Here is a 22,866-nt window from a genome sequence, read left to right on the forward strand (position 1 = left end):
CCAGTACCACGAGCCACCTCAGTAGGTTTGGGGTTTCCCTCCCATCCTGTTTTGATTTCCTGAAGGGGGGACATGCTCGTACACCCTCTTCCCTGGCTCAGGGGATTCGTGTCTCAGCAGCGAGCATGGGTGTCTCTGAGCACAGTGCCAGTTCACAGCCGAGAACAGCAGAGGCTTTGAACTTGCTCCCTCCTTTAATTGGAAGTAGCCCGGGTCTGAGGAGCTTCCAGACAACATTGCAAAGCTCAGCTTCCCCCCGCCTCCGGCGTCTCCAGGCGTGTGAAAGTGTATGTGTGTGGGAAGGAGGGAGTTGTCGTTGTGAAGAATTGTTCAGGAGAGTGGGAGATTTACTCATTTCCTAGCTTTCTGGTGAGAATCTGCCTTATGGATTGCTACACCTAGGATGTATTTTTAACTTTTCTCTGGTAACTATAGCATACGTACAGATGGACTTACTGAAAGATAGATAAAACATACTACAAATTAACACAGACTCTGCATAGGGATACTGGGAACGTGGCTGGCTGTAGAAGTTCCTAGGTCTTGCAGTCACTCATGTTTTTTAAACTGAGACATTTCTAGATAATCTAGTTTATTTTGTCTCTTTCTTCCTTTGTTTGCCTATATGCTTGTAAAGGATAGGTTGAATTCAGGACTCACGTAGCAGAACAATTCACAAAGTGGGTTGCTTCTGAGGCCAGACCAGTCCCATCTGTAAAGAACAAAGGCTGCTCACTGCATGGTTGTTCAGAGCTATTCCAGGATGGAAAATGCAAGAAATAAGGTGAGCTGCAACTTCCAAAGATCCCCTGTATCTTGTTCTGGTGTTGTTCTTCCTCTATTACTCATCTTAGGTCCACACCAGGTGAAGTCCCATTTTGGGCAGACAACTGTCTTGTATGATAAGCAGCAGGAGGGGAGTTGAGGAAGCGAGTTCTTAAAGTCTTTTGATCTGGTAACGTCTGCAGCTTGTCATGTTGTAGAATTGTCATAACTCTAGCATTGCATTATCGTAGCTCTGTGTTCAGATGACCCCGTTGTGCCACGCTGTTGTGGGGCCAGGGTATCAGGGAATACTGGACCGCCTGCTTTTCTGAGAGTTGTGCCCAGGGTGCTCTGATACAGGAAACGTCCACCGGGTACGGGGTGGAGAACACACCCCTCTCCAGGCTATTTGTGCTTTCAAAGCTAAATATCCCTGCAAAATTCCTTTTAGAAACTTATTTCACTATGCATAGCTATAAAGATTGCTTTTACAAAACTACATTAAAAAAACCCCACTCAAAATTTGCCACGCAAAAATCAGAGATGATCGTAACGTAGGAAGTTACTTAATGATCGTTCACCTAAAATAAAACCAGGGACAGATAAACATCTATTGAAAATATATTTCAGTCCAAATTTCAGTACTTACACCTGAAGGAAGAGCAAAGAGTGTAAAGCAGACCCACGCAGTTTTAAGAGATCCTTAAATAAGAGTGTGGTATATTGTCACGGTTACACCATGAAATGTGAAGAAGGCAGCTTGAAATAAACCCCTGTTCTCAGCCCAGCCTCTTGGGCAGATGGGTGTCAAAAGGCTGTTTTCTTCTGTGGGCATCAGAAGACTGAGCGATTCGCCATGTAAAATGCACCAGAAAGGGAAGTTTTGCATTTAAATTTTAACTGTTTTGTCAATGTAGATTTTTGGTGCGAATAGTTGCACTGGCTCTGTTCATGTCTCTCTTAGGGGAGACCAAAATCACTGAAACTCTGGGCGAAAAGCTAAACCACATTATTCTTATCTAATGGAGCCTTGCATATACTGCATGGTACCAGTGAGGTAATTCCTCTCCTATCAAGTCACGCTGCAGCGGTACCTTGCTTATGTTTAATTAGTCTGCTGCTTATGATCAGAAATTGGTGAAAATAATCAGCTGCTCAGAGGACAAGAGCAAAATTACTAAAACAAAACAGCTGAAAATTTTCAAGCAAACAGGTTTCGTGTTGGAAATTGCTGATTAAGTAAAATGGAAGCGTTTCACATACAGACACATTCTGTTTAAAATTTCAAGGAAAGCTTTTGAACCTTTTTTTAATTTGACAAGCTAAAACGATCTCATTCCAATTATAATTTTAGATGTTGCATAAAATGTAAGTTGGTACAAAGCACTTTGAAGGCAATTTCAGTATTTTATTTTGCCGTTTTTTGGTATTTTTAGTTATAAAGCAAATTTGAACGTTTTGACATCTTCCAGAGAGGATGGAAAGTCTATTTTGAAGTCAGTACTGCCTGAGGTTAGTCAGTATCTTTTGCAGATGTGAGGTCAGCACCCTGCATAGTTGGGCGGAGGAGCTAGGTTGAAGGATTTAAGAGAAAGCAGAGAAACAAATATTCATATTGAAGCTGCACAGTCTGTCTGTTTTAACCTTTCACGGACAGCTGCTTTAGTGTGCCCACCTGTAGCTGAAGCTGAACCAGAGGGCTGTTAGAAGTGTTAAAAATCCTAGCGTAGGGTCTTGGAACTCCCATCATCATTGGCCTTCCCCACATTATGGAAGTCTTGAGTTTTGATCAGCTGTTGCTGATACAGAAATTTGAGGAAGGATTCAAAGAGGGTTCAAAAAAGGCAGGATTGATCCAAACACAGGGAAAAGAACTTGACAGCAGTAGAGCACCCAGCTGTTGAGGGCCAGATAATACGATGGTGTTAGCTTCATTATATGTGCTCAGAATGCAGTAACCTAGAGGAAATAATCCTATCGTTAGAAAAAGTGCTACATTACCTGATAGCTCCTCTGGTTTCCAGTGTCCGAGATCCACAGTCAGCCCTCTTCAGAGTGCTGGAGGATGAAATAGGAAGGGACAAGCAGGAGTGGTTACCCAGTTCCTCCAAGGGGGCACAAATTCAGAGGAATTGGGGCTCTGTATTTGGCTGTGTCACTGTTTGGGGACTAAACTGCTAAGAAGTAAACTGTGTGTCCCGGTTCATTCTATGGTCTGCTCCTGGCAGGGTGCTGAACTGTCCCTACGGAGATCAGACTGTAATGTTACTACTGGATTTGTAACAGCACGATTGTGGCAGTGCCCATAAGGAAAAGCATTGAGGAGTAATTTGTCACGCAGGTCACTTGAATATCCTTAATGAGAAGCTTCTAGCACATGATTAAGAAAGAAGTAGCAGTACAATTGCTGCTTTATATTCAACAGATGTTTCCCAAACTAAGCAGTAAATTCTTAAGACCTACACCACGAGCTAATCTTCCCTAGAGTAACACCCTCTGCTATCTCAGAATAGTTATGATGATTACTATTACACAGATGCACGGGGGATCAAGGGTTCGTTGCTTTGAGGTGTGCAGTATATAGAGCAACAGGGGCCAGCTGATGGCAAGAGAGTCAACCTAAATGGAAAGACAGATGAAGGGAAGCATTGCAGTTTGCCTGAGTCATGTCTTCTCTCACTGGCCCTTGGCTAACAGGCCTTACTCTGAAATACAGCATTCAGTTTGCCCTGTTTTCAAATTCTTAAAAAAATCCTTTTAGAAGAAATTAGGCAGAGGTTAATAGTAGCTTTGCTTTGAAATCTGCTTATGCTTTACATAACATAAAAGCCTGCCTGTCTAGGTTAGATGTCTGCTTAGTTCCATGCCACCTTGTATGAGCATAACAAGTAAGACTCAGTCTTAAACAACAGAAGGTCAGCTGAATTCCAGTTAATCCATTTCTTTCAACTCACGGAAAAAGGGGGGGGGGGGGTGGGAAAGAAATCGGTGCAGAATAGAATGACACTCAAATGGTGAACATCCCATGTAATTTAACAGAGTTCAAACTGAGGTAAGTTTAGCCTGTTCGTCCACAGTCTCTGCTTTGGGATCAAGTACATCCTTTTCCTATTCTGAAGAAGAGAGTTCACCTCATCGGGAACAGTACTGTGGCCAGCAGACCGCGCCTGGCAGATCTTCTAGCAACCACAAGGGTCACTTCAGCTCTTCAAGTGAGTGCAGCCAGCCACGGTGAGCTGTATAGACGATTCCTGGGTGTTGGGGTTGTTTCCCCACAGCCCTTCTTTCAACAGCTGGGAAAACTGCCATGGATTTGAGACCTGCCTTGTAGCTGAAAATTAGTCAGCCTGGGTTTTGCCAGCATGCTGTTCTGCTGGCCACGCTCGTGTGCTGCTCTGGTGCTGCCTGCTACTGAGGTAAAACCTCCTACTCCTCTGAGATCAAATGGGGTGCCAAGCAAACATGGCCATAGAGGTTTCTGTAGCACAACTACCTCTTTCAGAGCTAGCCTGGGTCCCTTGGCACAGCACCGCATCATGTTATGTATGCGTATGCAGCCCAAAATATATTGGCTTGCTTAGCTGCCAAACTGTATGGCATAGTCCTACCTCGCTAGCTCCCTGCTTTCACTTGTAATTCACTTCCGTTATTCTTGCTTTTCAGATTTCTCTCTGTTTTTAGAAGATATCTGCAGCTTTGTTTCCTGCAGAGAAAATGCTAGTTTGACGACTTCTCACTCGAGAAAGTTCTAAAGCATCACTGATTCAAGGACTTTCTACCCTGAATTCAGTAGACTTCTTTTAGACTGAGGTCCCAAATCTGCTTGTGTTGTATTTTCTCTCTACTTTAACCACACTTATGTTACTTCCCTTGTAATATTTCTTGGCCCTTGATAGCACTTGAGAAAAGTTCCAGTTTCAACACTGTACATGACTGTCATTAATGTGCCAGTAACTCTGTCTTCTGTATCACTGAGGATGCTGAGAAAGATGCCTGGAGACATCTCCCTCTTTCATATTTCAAATTCATATTTATTCATACTCTGTTTACAGTGTTTAGGGAGAACTTAGTTTGCATGACCTGGCTTATGTCTGAGATGATATGAATCAGTTTCGAGAGAAAGCTGTGTGTAAATTATCTTCTATAATCTAACCCTGTATCTGATGCTTCCTTTTTTATTTGCTGGTGGTATGTCTAAAATGAAACAAACAGCAATATCAGCAACTGAAATGAACCGAAGATTTGTGCTTTAGAGACCCAGACAGTAGATTACTCTTACTTTTCTTATCCTCTGTATGCCTATAGATTTTTTTTTTTTCAACTCTCAGAATTTGTTTCTTTTCTTTTTATTGGCAATAGATGCAGTCATTACTGCCACAGAGAAGAGCTCAGCAGTTTTTTAAGGATGCTTTGTTATACTGTGTTTTCTGTCCCAAGATGGAAGTCAAATGTGTTGGCAGAAACTTAGCAGAACCCGAGATACTTCCTCGTGAAGAAATAAGATGCAGCCAGACAGTTTAGCAAAGGTGGTGGTCTGGCTCTGGCCGAGTTCAGTGCTCAGGGGGCACCAGGAGTCACTGCCTTTCATTGATGTTTCCCGAGGTGCTGTAGTTCCCAGTTCCCCGCACGTGATTCAACATTTGTCCATAGGAGAGGTTTGATATCTTAAAGCAAACTCCCACCAGCTGCTTGCTCACTCCTCCCCCTCAACAGGAAGGGGAGAGAGAATAGGAAGAAGAGCAATGAGAAAGTGTTGAGATGAAGGCAGGGAGATCACTTCTAGTTACCATCATGGACAAAACAGGCTAGACTTGAGGAAAATTATCAAAATATATTGCTAGTTACTGTATATGTATTTAATTACTGATTTGGGTATTGGAAAGCCAAAAGCCAAACACTAAAACACCTTTCCTTCCCCCTTTCCCATGCTCAACTTTACTCTTTCACTCCTGACTCCTGTCTTCCTCCACAGATTAGGTCTGATGAGTCCCTTCAGCGAGGCAAGGAGGAGCAGGCTTGCGGTCAGTACCTAGCAGTTCCTCTCTGCTGCTCCCTTCTTGTCATGCTCCTCCGCTCTGGTGCGGGTCCTCCTCAGGCTGCGGTGAATATCACTTTCCCAAATCATCAGCTAATACTTCCAACACCCAGGGTTGGCCACAGTGCCTGCTGCTGGGTCAGGTCTCCTAGAAGTGGTGGCACCACGCAGAGCTGTAGCATCAGGAGGAGACCCAAGGATGCCCAGTGACTGGGGAGCCCGCGCTGGCCCTTGTCTCCATGTCCATGGTTGAGGGTGAAGGTGCTCAGCACTTTCCAGGATTAGACTATCAATAATAAACCACTTTAAATATCTCAAAAGCAGTGCTGTGATGACAACCCAAGTAATTAATTGCATTACTTTTAATAGACCCTTCAAACAGTGCCAAGTCGGTGACATATGCTGCAGTGTGGAAATACCTTCAGGGAAGAATGTTTTTAATACGGTGACACCTCAAAAGTCAGGCCATAGATAAATAGGCTGAAAAAGGCTGTGCAGGGGATAAAATGTTATAGCAGACTGTTAAGCTCTCCTGCTTATTGCTCAGCCAAAAAAATGACCATTCACCCATTTACTGGTGGATGATTTAATTAGGACCTACTTCTAAAAACACGAGTTCTGTCTGCCTAAGATGAACTCTGCACTTCTTGGAGAGGTCTGTGTTCTCCTGCACCTTATTTCTGTTTGATATCAGTATTACTATTGCTCAGTTCAGCATAGTTAGCTTTGGTACCCAATGGTGAGTCAAATCCAACAGAGGCCTCATCCTCAGCTGATGCAAACAGGCTTGTCCCAGAGCAATTAGGAGCACTGATTAACAGCAGCAGAGAATGTGGAGCTGGAGTTTTCGTACAAACACAAGTTCACTTGCCGCTCTGGTTCTCTTGGGGAAAAATGCAAAAGATGTTATTAAAACAGGGTTTGTTTATTGACCTTCTGTAATTTCTGTGTTCATAAAATAATTTCGTTTATTAACAAGTCATTTTTAGCTGAGATGCACGGTGTTCCCTGAAACATTTTGTGCAGAATTCATGAATCGAAGCTGGACAAACTGAATACAAGGGAATTCATTTCAGAGGATATGATCTCCTAATCTCACTAACTATTCATCTCTGGAGATGGATAGATTTTGGCTGGCAGCTGCAACCCTGGAGGTAAATGCGTCCATATATTCGCAGGAAATGGAACCTTTTTAAAAAAGATATTTACTGTTACATTTTCGTGCTTGTGTCAAGTCTCAGGGTTTGGATTTACGGCCAGGCTTGTTCTTCTTTTAGTGCTTGTACCTGGCCCACTCCTGTTTATGTGGAAATAAACAGTGACCTAACTTTATGATCCTGCTCCAGTGACTCTCTGGAGGACTGGCAGAAATGCAGCTTTCTAGGGTCTCTCTTCAAGCCTTTCTGAATCTCTCTGCACCAAGAAGTGTGTGCTGTGGTGCAGAGCTGATGCAGCTGGCTTTATGTCTCGAAGCAGTGGACTTGTATGTATAGTTTTTATTCTGGAGCCAGTCTGCAGCCCCTGTGCTCTGTGCATATAGCCATGGTGAATCACAGATCCTCCAGCGCTTCGGAAAGGGAGAGGAGGAGAGGAACAGTGTGCTACTCCAGGTGGAATTTTCTTATTATTTAAAAAACTTGCCACATAGAAAGTAGCGGAAAAGTTGCCTAAAAGCAGCAGGGGAGGATTGTTTAGTGGGTCTTTGTTATCTCTGTGGCGTGGAAATAGGGAGCTGGCAACAGTGCTTCAGTGACTGGAAATCTCCAAGGTAATTTCCAAGATTTGCTGATAGCTTACATGGAAATTGGACAAACAATTTTACAGAAGAGTACTTCCCAGTTAATTCCTCTTCTCTGTATGCTGTTTTCTCAGTAAATGTCTCTTTTTATTGCCAAAATTTACTTATTTGGCTGCATTGTTTGTACAATCTTCCTTTATATGTTATGTACCTACATTTCAGACATTTCCAAAGGACTCATGATTTCCCCTGACATTAGCTAAACCTGCTGGAGTTCAATATCTGAAAAAGGAGGCTTGCTACGTTCCTGTAAAGCAGCAAGTGAAAAACCCAGCCTCTGGCATCTAAATCCAGAGCCAAAGCTAGGTCACATCAGCTCTGATGCAGTTAAGCATTCAGGTAGGTGAATAGGCAATGTCACCACTTTGACTTGAAGCACGAGGAGAGCCCCTAGGAAGCAAACGTGTCTGTCTGCTTTGCTGAGCTGCAGCCAACGTCCCAGAAGCTCAGGTGAAATGAGCACTTCGATGCTGACGGGCCAAACCACCCCACGTGCAGATCTGCGTTCAGCATCCTGTCGCGTGGTGAGCAGGACCCTTCAGAGGAACGAGGGCTCAACATTAATTCTGTTTAATTTACCCTAGATGAAGGGAGCAGGCGTAAACTCACATGAGAAGGGAAATGGGCTTGCTGGGAGATACAGGACATCCATGGGGATTAGGACTGAAGATCTGAGTGAGGGCTCCGTTAATGAAGCAAGGCCCTTGTAAAAGGGCTCAAAAGCCTTAGGCTGGGCTTGGGGGTAGAAGTTCTGGAAAGAGGCACTGGGGAAGGGTGTGAAGTTGGGAGGTGCAGAGCCTGATGCTTTAGAAATGATGGCTCCGGCGATCTGCAATGGGTGCAATTTGTGTCGTGCCGCATCTGAAGAAGCTGGTGCTGGCTTTCTTGCCAGGAAGGAGGAAAAGGGATGAAAGAAGGAAAACTGAAGTTTGAAATTGAAGACTCGCTGGGTTGGTTTTTTTTTTTTTTCTCCTGCTTGGACTTTTCTTCTGGAAGCTGTAGGTCAACATCAAGTCACCTCAGCAGGGTCATGACTCTGTGATGAGAGAATCTGATATGAATAAGCCTATGGCTAAACAAATATTCCCCTGCTTGAGGAAAACTTGTCTCTTCGGTGTACTAATAGGAGGAGGTGTTTTACTAAGTCCAGTAGATGTAGCCACCTTGCTCTGCACTCACTGCTATGCGAGCAATCCCACCATGTAACAGATCCAAAGTTACGATGAGCTCAGTGGGAACAAAAGTACTTTTATGACGTGGTGAGGAAATGGCATTTAAAAAAAAAAAAAAGCGAGCCACCTTGACATGCTGATTCTCTGCTGAGATGTTTCGCGTGTTGCAATTCTCAACTAGATTTTCAAAGCAGGGAGAAAGAAGAGCAGCACCAGAAGATGACTTGCGAGAAGGGCTGTGCCAGACACTGAATGTTAGTGTTCTGATACAAACTTCATCGTGTGAGCCTAGTACTTCTTGCGTGTCGTAGCTGAAATGCTGCAATTGTCCTTAGGACAGATTAATGGGTGAAGAAGAACAAAGGTGAGCCATTGCATAACTCAGGAGAAGACTGTTGGTGCATCTATGGGAGGTTAGCAAGGGTTAGGCTCTACGACAGCAAACACCACAGTGTAGACTGGTAAGAGGACTGTCTTCCTTGCCTTCTGACTGGTTGCCTATCAGGTTAACTGAATATGCTTGAAGATTTTTGGTGCTGGTCACTACTTTGTTGAACCTGACAAGTACTTTCCCATCCTGGTTGTAGAAGCCTGGAAGATACAGAGCTCTTGGGTGAGCTGCAGGCAAGATTGCAGTGAATGTTTCCATTTATTTTTATTTTGGCAACTGTGGGCCTATGGGTTGTACTGTAAGTTATGTAATAGACCTGAGTATTAAAATCTTTCCTGAAAAAAATCGCCTGGTATAAAGTAGGCTTTAGTAAAACTGCACAAGTTAGTTTTTGTGAGGGCTGATTTCGATGCCCATTGGAATCCATAGAAACGTTTCAACTGACTTTGGTGACTACTGATGAGATGAAGTAGGCTGTTTCATGAAAAACTTGGAGGAGAACGGTGATGATGCTATATTAAGACTGTGAACAAAAGCCATTACTCTCACCAGCAACAGTAAATGGGAGGGGGGGGGGGGATATTTTCCTTAGTCTTTCTTACAGAGGAAGAGTATAAAGGTTAGGAAGAAAGGCCCTAGAGCAAAGAAAAATATAAGAATGAGTCAGAGCTTTCAGCAGGACGTGACTTTGGCTGGGGTTTTCATCTTTGTGCGCAAAATGGATATAGCATACAGAACAACTAGTGAAATGAAGACTTCCATGCAAACTAACTGAAGTGGGTGAATTTGGTATGTATGATGGCTTAATTTTTCGATCTGCAGAATAAAATGTGACAAACTTCCAGAGAAATGCAGTCATCTTTGTTTCAGTACTAAGTGCTCTGTGGGAGTTGCAGCACTGATTAAGTTATAGCCTGTGGATTTCAAGGGCCCTTTTTTGAGTGTGACAGTGATAGAGTTGTTGATAATGAGGTTAAACTTCACACGGGAACCAGGTGATTCAAGGAAGCTGAACTACAATGCTGCTTTCCGCACCTTGATCTGTGCCCTGCTCAAAGGTCAGCTGGAATAGGTGGACCGAGGAGAAAAGCAGCAAGTGAAAGGCAGTTTTTCCTTGTTCTGATACAGAGCAGGAAAGCAAACTTTGCCCTCCTCACTTCAGTTTTTCCACAGTGGTACTGCTTTGGCAAGGAAAGTACACAGAAATCTGTTGGGTTTTATTGGTAACGTGCAAAGTTTTATTGATGGTTTTTGCTGATGTGCACATCTTTGCAGAGCCACAGTGAAGTCAGGAAGCTCTACAGAAGTGTGGAAGTGTCCTGTGCAGAGATGTCAGTCGCTGTAGGGCTTTAGACACTGCGTGACATAAGGACTATTTGCTGCACAACAAGCAGTTTTGTGTTTGAACGTGTTTCAACAATATGACAAAGACCTGGAAAAAATGGCTCCCAACTTTAATTGAAGAGGTAATTGCTAAGAAGAAAAGAATGGGACTACTGCTTTTCTTGCCTGTTACCTACTTAATTGGCACATCTCCAAAATGAGCTGATACGGAGATAAATCTGCATTTTTGGAGAAAGCCATAGGTAATCCAAATCATATACTTGGCTATGCACTCCCACTCCACTCAAATTCCTTTCTGAAGTGATGAACACACAAGGAACTTGAATACACTGTGGAGGAATAAATGCTGCAATAATTTAAAAGGGGGAAGAAAACCCACGAAGCATGCTGAGCTGCTATTTTCCAACTTATGAGTTAGATTTATTTCTTCTTTTTTTTTTTCTGAAGCTGTTGCGTTGGTTTCCTCTCTTCCTTTCTCTGCCTGTTGAAGGATGAAGTGAGCCCTGGTGGAAAGAGAAGTCTATGGCTTTAAGTCCTATTGTATGGATTGAAGTGGGTCTTAATTTCTGCTTAGGCTTTGTACCAACCATCTCCCAAGTGAATTTCATTCATTAAAAAAAATACAGCTTTATTTCTCAGTTTTATGTGTGTTAAGTTTGGGTAATGTTCAGTCCCAACTACTGTTTAGCTCAATGAAGAAAAGTTTTATTTCTCGTTAACAGCCACAACTTAATCAGTGTTTGTGGGTATATCGTCTTTTATTTCCTCTTCAGCTTCATTTTAGCCCACCCATATTAGATGCATGATTTTGCCATTTCCCTTGTTAAGTTCTTGTTTTTCTACCAAGCACTGTGGTGTATGCATGTGACGGAGCGGATGGAGTTGCCAGGCACAGTCTCATGGGCAAAAAGACACCCTACAATTCCCTGCCTTTCTGTTAACCAGTATGAGGTCTTTCAGACAGATCTTTAAGTATTTTTTCTAAATTTTTCCTTGAGTAACATTTATAGGGAGTGAAGAAAGTCCTTGTTCATACCAGGATCAATTCCAAGAGAGGCAGAAAAGTCCAGGTAGGTGTGGGGATCACCATCAATGGGCCAAGGACACTGCTCAAAAGCACACAACCCCACGCCAATACTCAAGTATTGTTCCAGTTTTTTCCTAATTGTCTAGTCCAGAAGCTACTTCCCAACAGCTTAAGGTCAAAAAGTGGAGCACAGTTTGTAGCCAAGACCCAAACTGAGAGAAACCAAAGGGTCTTTTGTGCAGGAAACATGAAATGCTGCGTGTTTCATTCCCAAAGTATTAATAATTATCTGTGACCCCAGTTGCATGATCCCTTGTAAGCGATATAAATAGTACTTTCCAACAGAAGTGACGAGATGCTGGATTTCTGGGGAATGTAGGTAGGCAGGCCTCTAAGGCCGACAGCAGGGACACTTGAGTAGCACAGACAAAAGCTCGCTTTCAAAATCTTAGTAGCCTTTTCATCTGCAGAAGCTTGGGGGTTTTTTTCTGAAGCAGGTTTTGAAACATATTATTACAGTAAATGTAGGGCTCTAACAGTGGTGCTGAGCAGATCATCCTGGAAACCAAAGCTCTCAGCTTACCCAAAAACCCCTAGCACAGGGCAAGCAGCAGGAGTGGATGCTTCCCTACCCTGGCCCCCTCCCGGGAGGGGAGAGCATAGCTGCGTCCCTGTTCCCAGCGGGTGCTTCGCCTGCCGAGCTGCTAGTAATAGAGTATTGACTCACTGCCACTCGAAATATCTTGCATACTGATGTTGCCCAGAACCCAAAGTGTACTACCTCTGCATTAATTGAAATGTAGCTTTCAGCAGCCCTTATAAACGTGCTCGACTGTAGTGTGAAAGCATTTGTTTCCAGTGGAGATCCTGATAACTAGTGAGATTCAGGAGCGGTGACTGACCTTTGATCATCGGCTTTCAGCTTGGCTTGCTGCCTTGCTGGGAGGAGGAAGGGAAAGTTCTTCCTTATAAAAGCCAACTTCATGTCAGTGTGTCCTGTTAACATTTAGTTTGGCTAAAAACATGCAGCTTTGAGGCTCCCTTTGTACTGAATTGCCCGGCTCCTTTTCCCGATGATACTTGTAGCTCAGAAGTCGTGTCTTACTTCATATTTCACCTGTATGTGACTCCCATTTTAATGGATATTGCAGCTGCTGCATTTCCAAGTGTCTGCGTCTCCTAGCTTTTCCCCTGTTTCACCTCAAAAACTGCCTTGGGATGTTCCTCAAGGCTGCCAAAGTCAACTTCACCTCTTCCTTGGAACCTCCTTAGCCCCCCTGTTCAGGGACAAAACCTCGTCTTGGATGCTGCCCAAGCGCTGCTCCGTCTGTAGTCGCCCGAGGGCTGGAAAGGTAAGAGCGGGCAGCCCTGCAAGCTGCCGTGTGCTTCTGCAGTTGTCAGACTTCTGAGAGAACCGGGGCCGGCGCGCCTGCAGCTCCTTCAGGAATCGTGCCCGTTCTTCCTCCCCCGGTGCTTTTTCTGATCGTTCCTCATGGCAGGAGGGTCAACTGACACCTGTTCAAATCTAGGTTTTAGATTGCCGTCTGCTATATGACCTGGTTCCTCCTGTGACTTCGGAGTACTTTTAAGCAAGAGGAGCTTGACTCCATGCTTGTCTCTGAAATTACTCTGATTTACCCTCATTATACAAAACCCCTTTAGCCCATGTCACTGGTAATGTAGTTTGTTACTAGTGGGAACAATAGCAGATAAGTATCTTTGGCTTCCACCACACCCAAAACCAAAACAAAAGTGAAAACTTACTAACACCTGGTAAGGCAAGCTTAAAAAAGAAAATGCAGGAAGGGGAGCAAAAAGGTCACAATATTTAAAAGAAATGCAAATTGGACGCACAAACGCATCCCAGGACGAAAGCTAAATCTGCAATGGCAGCTGCCCTCTCTGAACGGTGATCTTTTCATGGTGCACTGCACCATTCCCCCGTAGGTTAAATAACCACAATGTAAGGTCAATGGCCCATTGAGGAGTGTGCTAATTTCACGCCATGCCATTGTTAATAGGCAAGATTTAATGGAAATGACTCTTGTTGGTATCTACTCTACTAAACAAATTTTAGATCATTTTGATCTGCCTTGTTAGAGGATCAGTTCATTGTTTCTGGCAAATTTTCTTGTTGGAAAATTAGTCTCATCTTTAAATACTGAGAGAGATGGGTGCTGTTATTTCTGTTGGTGTTCTCCTCCTCTGCTTTAGTTTTGTGGTTTCTGGTGTTTGACAAGGTCCATACAAGTCGATATGCAGAAAAGGGGGAAGGAGTAAATCTGTGAGTGGGCTGAACTCAGCGCTGGGACGAGTTTAGAAATGCAATCGTTCTCCATTTTTGCAAATGTTTTTGCTGTCACCCTCGATGGTATATTTTGAATCTGCTTTGTTGTAATAGGTCACAAGTCACTTTGCGTTTTGCTGGAGCCATGGACTCTTAGAAAACCTGTGTTGGTGTCTTCAATCGCTTCATCATACGCCACTCTTATATCATTTCCTAGAGAGTGCCAAATTGTGATCTGGTGTGAACTAATACAGTTCTATTGGCTTCAGCACTGCTGCCTGATTTTTTTATAGTAGCATACCTACGGGATAATTTGCTTTGCACTTAGGAGAAGGGGCTTGTAAAAGCCATCTGCCTGGGAATCTCACTGCCTTTGTGGTCCTCTGGATTTTGCAACCTGCCTTGATTGTGAGTATTGCTATTAACAATCTGCCTGAATGTGCATTAGGAAACATTAGGGCAAGTACCTTCACCACATGCCTGTTGTTACCTCTGGAGATTAGATGTGCCACAGTGATAGCAACCAAGCTGTGAAGCCAGGAGGGCCTGATTCTCAAAATAATGAGAATTAAATTCTGGATTTAAAGGCATGAAAGTAATAGGTCAGTGTGCCTGTCAATCTGAATGGCATATTTGTGCATTCTGGTGAATTCACGTTTTAAATTTGGGCTCACATTACCACCGCTCGGTCGACCACAAGGTTCCTTTGTTGGGCCGAAACCCAGCCATGTGCCATCCTTGCCTCAGTGGAGGCTGGGGTCTGGCCTGGGTTTTGATGGCTTAAGTTATGGTGAGGCTCTGGACTGAGGACCTCTTCTTTTCAGTAGGTAAGCACATTCTGAAGGTCTGCAGCAAGAGAGCATTTAACAAGCCTCTGCTGGAATGAGCACCAACAGATTGTAAATTGCAAAGTGCAGTGTAATTGAATCTGATCTCTGGCTTTTACAGACTGTAGTAATTGGAAATTGCCTTTCTTTTAAGTGTATGCCATTCCTAGGATGGCTCCTTCTTGAATCTGTGATCTGATCATTTTTAAAGACATAATAATGTGAAGTAAGAAGTGATATACAGTCCCCTTGGTACTGGTGGAGAATGGCAAAGTAGAGACTTTGGGAATACTTCCTGCTGTGTCACTGGTATTAAACTAAGTCCTACACAGTAATTAACAGCTTAGCAAATATGAACTCAGTCCTTGAATAGCCACGGCCTGGAGCCCAAATATCAGTGCTCTGTTCCAGGGCAAAACAGATGACCTACAGAAGGGCTGAGTGGAAGCAGTCCCAGTTGGCACTTGGCAGCAGGGTGCAGAGGGCCTCTGCAAGCGCCCCTCTGGCCAGCCCTGCAGGGTTGCCTCCCAGCGGGACCCTCCTCTTCACTCCCCTTGTCGCAGCCTTTGGCTGAACACCGTCCCTGCCCAGTGGCTAGGCAGTTCTGTGGATAATGCAGGGAGTCTACAGTTTTTCTTCAGCTATGGAAACACAATGATTTCCCTAATTTTTTGTTACTATATGTCTAGGAGATCTAAAGGTAAGACTTGAACTTCAGGAAACAAAAGCAGATGAAGTCTAGACCTGAATACTGTCTTTTGTAATGTTGTAGATTTGCTGTTTAGGGCGCACACTCTTTCTCCTCATATATCCCTTTTCTGCCTCAATATCTTTTTTTTTTTTATTATTGGCATGCAATGACAGATACATCAGTTGCCTAGGTATTAAAGATTGTGCAGAAAGCCACAAAATTATTTGAGGCCTGGGATCTTTAGTGGAAAGCCTTAGTGGAGAGCCTACTTAGCTTTACCAGGAAGGTTAAGAGTTGATTTGCTTAGTCTAAGTTAATTTCATGGTAAGACTGTACTGGTCGCCAAAAAATGATTGAATGGCTCAAGAAGTTGTGTGGAGACTGGTGAAGTATGTCTCAGCCATCTGGAACCTGAGGCTAAGTAAGCTCAAACTAGAAATTTGGCTTATACTTCACAAGGGTGGTATATTGCTAAGAAAAACCTCCTAAGGAGTGATTGCTCATAGTCTTCTTTAAGATTAAGACTGAATAGCTTTTCAGAAGACACATTTTAGCCAGGTATTTACTTAAATAGATTATTTTGTTCTGTATGGTGTTACTGAATTTAAATTAAAAGGGTGGTGATACAACAGAGATTAGAAAGGTGATTGTAATGGTCCGTTCTTGCCTTAAACTCTCTGAATCTGTAACAGACCGGTTTCTCACCTGCATTTGCCAGATGAATGGATATTCAAAACTGGGTCTAAGGCTAAGCCAACAGTAATGAATTCCAGAAAATTCAGGATACGATGGAGGGTAGGAACTTCTGTGGACCTTTCCCCACATCTACCTACGTTTTCCCTTGGGGAAAGAAACATTGGTAGTGCTCATAGATGATGCTGCAGGTAGACGTTGGCCATGACCTTGTCCTTAAAACAGTTCTTTTGTTGTCATCCTTGTCGATGAGTAGAGGACATACCACCACTTCTACTGTTGTGCACAGTGAGTAATACGAAATATCCTGATGATCAGGTGCTTTGGAGGGTCGTCATGGAAGAGGCTGACCAGCACCCACTGTTCCAAAGGCTGAGTCTCTTTTGTAATTTCCGAGTAGTTCAAAGCTGCCATCCACCTGCTCTGTCTGCCAGTCAAGATGATCATGTTCTCAGCTTTCTGTTGGGAAGTACATGAGAATTTGGACTGTGCACACCATTATTACCTGCAACTGCATGCTGCCAAGATGTGGTTACAAGTTGGGTTTCAGTTTCACATTTATTTGCTGTAACTATTTGGACTGGCTATGGCATTTTGCTCAATGTTTTTCCTTCATGAAATCCATCTGCTGCTATCTTCTTACTTAAACATATTTTGCATGCAAGTTCCCCAAATAGCCAATGCTTCCCCAACTCCCACCTTTTTACGGAAATACAGCTTGAGTAGCCATGTGTGCTGAGCAGCGGTGTTTGGAAGAGTGGGAATGTACTACTGCGATCATAGGGAAGGAGGTGGGATTAGACACATATTGCCCATTGCTGCCATTATTTGATGGAGTTCGGTGTGCAGACCTTTAGTAGCCGGGCGACTTAAGCGAGGCACCTGAAATTAGAAACCACTTTTAATAAACACTGTATAAATAACATTAGTAGGAGGGATTAAAGGAAGAGCATTGAAGGAATTTAAGGGCATAGGGTTGATGGGTCTCCTTATGACGCTCCTTCGAACCTGTGACCAAATCCCACTGTTTACCCTGCAGCAGTACTTACCCCGCTGTGCCAAGGCAGTTGTCTGTTTTGGAAGAGGTAACGGTTTCGCATATGTACCATATTTTAAGAATGATTGACTGGCTTCAAGGAATCAGAGTTTTAGTTACACCTAGATAATTCTGCTAAATAATAAATATACTTAGCACTGACCTCTTTGTGGCTACTCAGAAATATCTGCACACAGAATCTGAAGGATTCCCTCTGCTTTTAACTCACTTTTTTTTTTTCCATGCTAATTGTCAGTACTGAGATCCTCTGTGCTCTGGTAAAGGTAGAAGTGGCAGTGCTCCTCTTTCTAGGACACGACATGCTGCATGCACATTTCTACCTCTGAATTCACAGCCAGGCTTCAACCAGAAGGTAAATAAATTATTTAATTTTATGTTTCGAAGGTTCCCTCTGGTCATATAAAATAGATCCCATTTGAAAGTGTTTTTCTTAATCCATTTTTCTATTAGCATTTAAGCCAAAAAGTTATGCTGAATGCACTTGGAGAGAGCATACCCTTTCAAGTAACTTCTGTGTTAAGAAACTTAAACCAGGTCTGTTTAAAAAAAAAAAGTTGAGTGAACATGTTCTCTGCTGCTCCTGTGGTAGGGCAATGTTGTGATATTTCCACAGAAAGGCATACTGCAAGAAGTTTGGACCTGAGAAGTGGTTAGCAATGTGTGGAACACAAGTCAGGGGCTCTGCTGTGAATTCCTCTACGAATCTGTTATGTGATCCTGAGGAAGTCGCGTTGCCTGTCCATTCCTGCTTCTTCCCCGCGTCTCATCTGCTGACAGTACTCTACTTAACTTGTTTCCTTTGAAAGGAAGTAAATACAGCATTTTAGGGTCAAAACCTGTACATTTTTCAATTCAATTTATACTGATACCATTCCAGTCGGATTAGATAAGACACATAAAGAAGAATTTGGTCTTCACCTGTTGGTATCACACTTCCTGAACCAGACGTACAAAGGTATTCTCTCCGGCATAAGTAAGCCGCAGACATATAACCTCATGAGGGTGTTTGCCCAACAGTGTGGTTTTGAAAATCCAGCTCGCTGTACACAGGCTTCGTGTTAAATTGTCTTGTTCAAAAGTATCAAGCACATTCAAGTTGACAATTACAAATTCCCACGAGAATGTAAACCCTTGCATCTTACAGGAAGAAAGCCCACCACAAACCTCCCACATTCGATGCTGATACCACTCACTGAAGTATTTCTTAGGCAGCCACTGACCAGTTCTGCTTAGCAATTTAATTTAAAGCACAGCTTATTTATAACTTCCATTTGCCTGCATAGTAGGAGGTAATAGTTTCATTTTGGCTGACTACACCGTACACCTTGTGCTGCAACGCTGTAATTGTTTGAGTTGATAAAATTTCCCTCCAAAAAATTCCAGAGTGCAACTTTAAAAATCACATGTTGAATGATTTCAAGAAATGCAAAAGTTTGCTTTTCCTCAAGTTTAATTACATAAACCGTTTAACTGCTTAGACCTCCCCAAACCCAATCTTTCCTAGTAATGTATAAAGATTCTGCTCAGTATCTATGCACTATGTGTGTATATATATATATTTACATGAAGTGTCAATGCAAAACCCCATCTTCATTGTGTACTGGGACATGAATTACGGCCACCAGCATGCATGTGTGACAGTAGGCAATGCATCGATAGCTGCCATAGCTTTCCCTGTAAATCTGAGGTGGCATGCACTATCTAAGTCTATATCTAGATAAACTATGCAGGCTCTGCCATAGAGAACACAAAGCTTCATCTACAAAATGGGTTTTACAGAGATTTCCACGGGGAAGGAAGCATCTAAACAGCTTAGTAGCTCTGGAATCACATATAGGGCAATTCTGAGGGGTGGGGTTTTTTTTTTCAGACGGTGCTATATTTGCTTCCTTTTGAAAATGCAGCTAGCTGGATGATGCCTGTGCCCAACTTTCAGCCAAAGAATATTCTGTTGAGCAGCGCTGATCATCCAGATGAGATCTAAAAGCAGAGCTCCCGCTTCGCTAGGCTCTGCTGTGCCGCAGCCGGTGATGGACTTTCTGGCTGTGATATCTTCCGTCTTCTGATCGATGCTGTTCCACTAAGGAAAAAGAAATACAATATTCATAGGGAGGAAGAGAGAAAGCAAGGAGCTATGTCTCTCTTTCTCAATGACGCTAGCATGCAAGCAGCAATGCAGACACCTGGATTTTGGTCCCCAGTCTCCTTTTCAATATGCTACACATGACCCAGCATCTAACAGAGAAAAGGAAACCTCTTTTCAGCTATCAGATCCCATATTTAGAAATTAGCATCAAGTCCTATTTCTGTGCCAAGCAGCTCCTGGCTAGCTGAAGAAGCTATCTCGCTACTCCCACCTGTGGATCTTGTATTATGAAAGTAGGTACAGATTTCTTTAATGGTTTCTTTAAATGACGAAGCAATCTGCTGGGTCTCCTAGAAAGCTTTTGATAGGTCAAATGTAATTTTTGATGTAGGATTTGGCCAAGACACATAAACTACTGTCTGCAAAGCTTTAGGGCCTTAAAATGATCCTTAAGTAGTAACTATAAACCTGTATTTTTGTCTCGGATTAATATCTCTGCATGCTGCTGCTGTCATTTAGCAGCACCGTTCAGCACTCTCAGAAATTTTAGTGTTGCATCACCTCAGCTCAGCTGCAACTGCAGATTAAACCAGAAGGAAAGCAAAGCTTCCTCTACATTTTCTGCAGCTCATATACTACCAGCATGACAAATATCAAATAAATGGGGGGGCAGGGTGAGGCAGGAGGGTGTCAGCAATAAGTACAGCTGTAAGCCTGTTTTCTTTGTGTATTTTAATAGAGATCTCCTGCTACACTGAAGCCTGTATGTGGCTTAGTAAGTCTCCTCTGTGTTGCCCTAGCCACGAATCCTCGTTTGCTGCAAATCTAGTACTAAAGGCTGGACCCTGCTTCGTCACACAGCGCCTTAACCTTGCTTTGCCCTTCTACCTGACAACAGCCCCTTTGTTTCCTTTCGCTAACGGTCAGACATCACAAATTCCTTCTCTCTAAAGCCATTAAAACAGAACCAGCACCACCCCAAGTGGTTTCAGAACTAACTGATTTAGATGCTGGAGTCTGCTGCAAGGCCAAAAATAACTCCCCATTTCTTTCTCCTTCATTGGTGAAAGTAGGAGAGAAAGTGGCCAATGACAGAGACACAAATCCCCCATAGGCATCGGAGACAAATCTATTTTGTGCCAGGAAAAAAAAAAAAATAATGCTCTTGAAAAATGTTTCTTTGCTCAGGCCAAGAGATACAGAACTGCTGCATGCAATTCTGCTGAACCGACGGTATCCCTCGAATGGCTCACGGACGACACAAAACGCATTACATAATTGTATTTTTTAAACACTGTCCCCAGCTGTGCTGATGCGCACAAAAGCTGTGTTTACAATGGACTCTGCACATGTAATTATTTTGTGGCACTAGCTCTGTGCGTTTCCTTGATGGATGCTCCATGGTGCATAAAATTGTAGCTTTTATCATAGATTCTTGAATACGTTCTTCGGTGGTTTCAGCTTTAAATACTCTGTTGTCCCCGCATGGGTGAACAGGACGGATGCCTGGAAGGGCTCAATTATAGCGTCTGAGGGAACACCTTTGAGTCCTCTGGGAGCAGCAGAGGGGGAACGTGATGAGTGTTGGAAGTCACGGCACCTGGGTCACGGGAAGCACTGAGCAGCAGAGCTGGCTGCCGCTTCAGGAGAAGGTTGCTGTGCTGCTCCTCGGGATGGAGCCACGGCTCCGCTCCTCTTTGACCTGCACATGTTCCTCTTGGCCTAATTAGCGCTGCCTTGACCCAGCCGCTTTGCAGCCCAGGGAGGTCAGGCAATGCCTTAGGCCTGCGCGGGAGCGAAGAGGCTGGAGGCTGCTGGTGCTGAGTCAAACAGAACACGGCCCAGACTGTCAGGATCAAAGAGCAGATTTGATTTATCTTCCATTTTCCATTCTGTTTGTACCCAGCGAGCAAGCTCCCAGCATTTCACTGGGAGCTCTCCCTTGTTTGTTCTCCATCCTGTTGTGGAATACCTAGCATTTCTTTACGCTAGCGCAGTAGTTGATGTGTAGGACACAGCAAAGAGGACAGTGGGATATTTATCTTTGATCTGTTCCAGTATTCTTGAGTATTAATATCACTGTGAAAGCCTAGATGCTGGAAGGATTGGTACATAACACAGTCCAAGAGTTTTGCCTGCCAAGCAATAACACTTGGAAATAAATAAAGACAAAAAGTAATACAATATCCTGAACAACAGCTTCAAAATGATGGAAAAGCAGCATCACGGATAGCTACCTTTTTTTTTTTTTTTTTTTCTACTATTGCTGCAAAGAACTGGCAGACTTTTATTGTCAATAAGCAAAATGGTTTGGCATTTTATCTCTCATCCCTGGCTAGCCTTAGATAATGACACTCCACAAAGGAAATGCGCATTTTGTTGTGAGCCAGTTTTTGATGGCAGGTGTTTGGTTGGAAGTCAGGTCTGCTTGCTGGTAGTAGGTAGCTTGAATTCCTTTGTTACCATTCTTTGCCCTTTTCAGTCGTGTGTTTGGTTGTGGAAGCTGGAAGCCTACGCTTCCCAAAGGGCAGTCGCACCACGTAAAGTAGCAATTGGTCTAACGCCAATAGTGACCGCATTATTCCACAGCAAATGGCCCGACTGTTGGTAAACCAAGTTTTCCATCCTCGTATGAATATAGTCTTCTCCCATCATGGAAACTGTTCAGCTACAGATGTCCTCAGCATTCCCTCTGTTTGGCATGTGAAGTTTACATACCAGCTTCTAGGCTGTTGATGCGTTGTGCACCAAAGGGTCAGGTGACGGAAGAACAATCTTTGGAGTGGAAAAAATGTGGAACTGCAAAAGTTTATGGTATGTTGATTTGCATAGTCTGCCTTTCAGATAAACCGCATCCTTGCAAGTACACTGGTACTCGAAAAAGAGTCCTTGGATAACCTGCACAGAAGCTGAACTACCAGAGAGGTGCTACTTCAGGAAAGCAAGCCGACGAACACAGCAGGAGCAGTGCAGATGAAATGCTCCTGGAGTAAGCACCCCCTTGTATTGTTCATATGCGTGTCCGTGCTGTTTCTGGACCATAAATTGTTGTTGTTTTATTAGAGATAATGTGCCTTGTACATATTAAAAAAGGGTGTGTTTCTCACTGGGTAAGGCATACTTCTTAGTCAAGTATGTATTATTTTCTAAGAGGGCTTGTTTCCTTCTACTCCCTCACTCTAGAGAGCCCTGCTGAGAGTCTATCAGCTATCTAGGCTGAAATATGTTTTTCAAATACGTGGTCATCTCATATAAATCAGCATAATTCCATGTGCTTTGATAGAGCGACGACTTAAGCCAGCGGAGGATCGAACGCCTCGGTGTTTTAGGTAACATAGACAAACCCCAACATTTGTGATCAGAGAAGAAATATTTCTAGGTATAACATGCTTGCATCATTACTCTTCCACATTAGTTGCAGTCCCTTGCTGCAGCCACTTGTGCAAGACTTTTGCCTTTATCTTTACGGTACGTGGAGATAAGGGTTGCCTTTCTTTTGCAAAACGTTAGTGTGGCGTACAGGCGAGAGTAAGGATCCACACAGAAGTGAGTGCAAATTTTGCAGTTCAACGGGAACAAAACAGTCCTCTTAAGACTACTGTTTGAACCCTGACCTTTGCTTTTTTTGCATCTCTAAGTCACCAGAAGTTTCTCTTTCCAAAAGCTTTGAGAAGTCCAAGTTCAGTGTAAATG

General features: G+C 43.4%; 1 long non-coding RNA gene across 1 annotated transcript; it reads left to right on the plus strand.

The window, feature by feature from the left end:
* The first annotated feature begins 6,506 nt into the window (after positions 1–6,506).
* On the plus strand, positions 6,507–11,136 carry LOC147415916 (uncharacterized). The gene is made up of 2 exons (XR_015183381.1): positions 6,507–6,954; positions 10,437–11,136. It is a non-coding gene; the product is annotated as an uncharacterized LOC147415916 (long non-coding RNA).
* The last annotated feature ends 11,730 nt before the right edge of the window (positions 11,137–22,866 follow it).

This window comes from Leptosomus discolor, chromosome 2 (genome assembly GCF_034619465.1).
Source record: "Leptosomus discolor isolate bLepDis1 chromosome 2, bLepDis1.hap2, whole genome shotgun sequence".
NCBI lineage: Eukaryota > Metazoa > Chordata > Aves > Leptosomiformes > Leptosomidae > Leptosomus > Leptosomus discolor.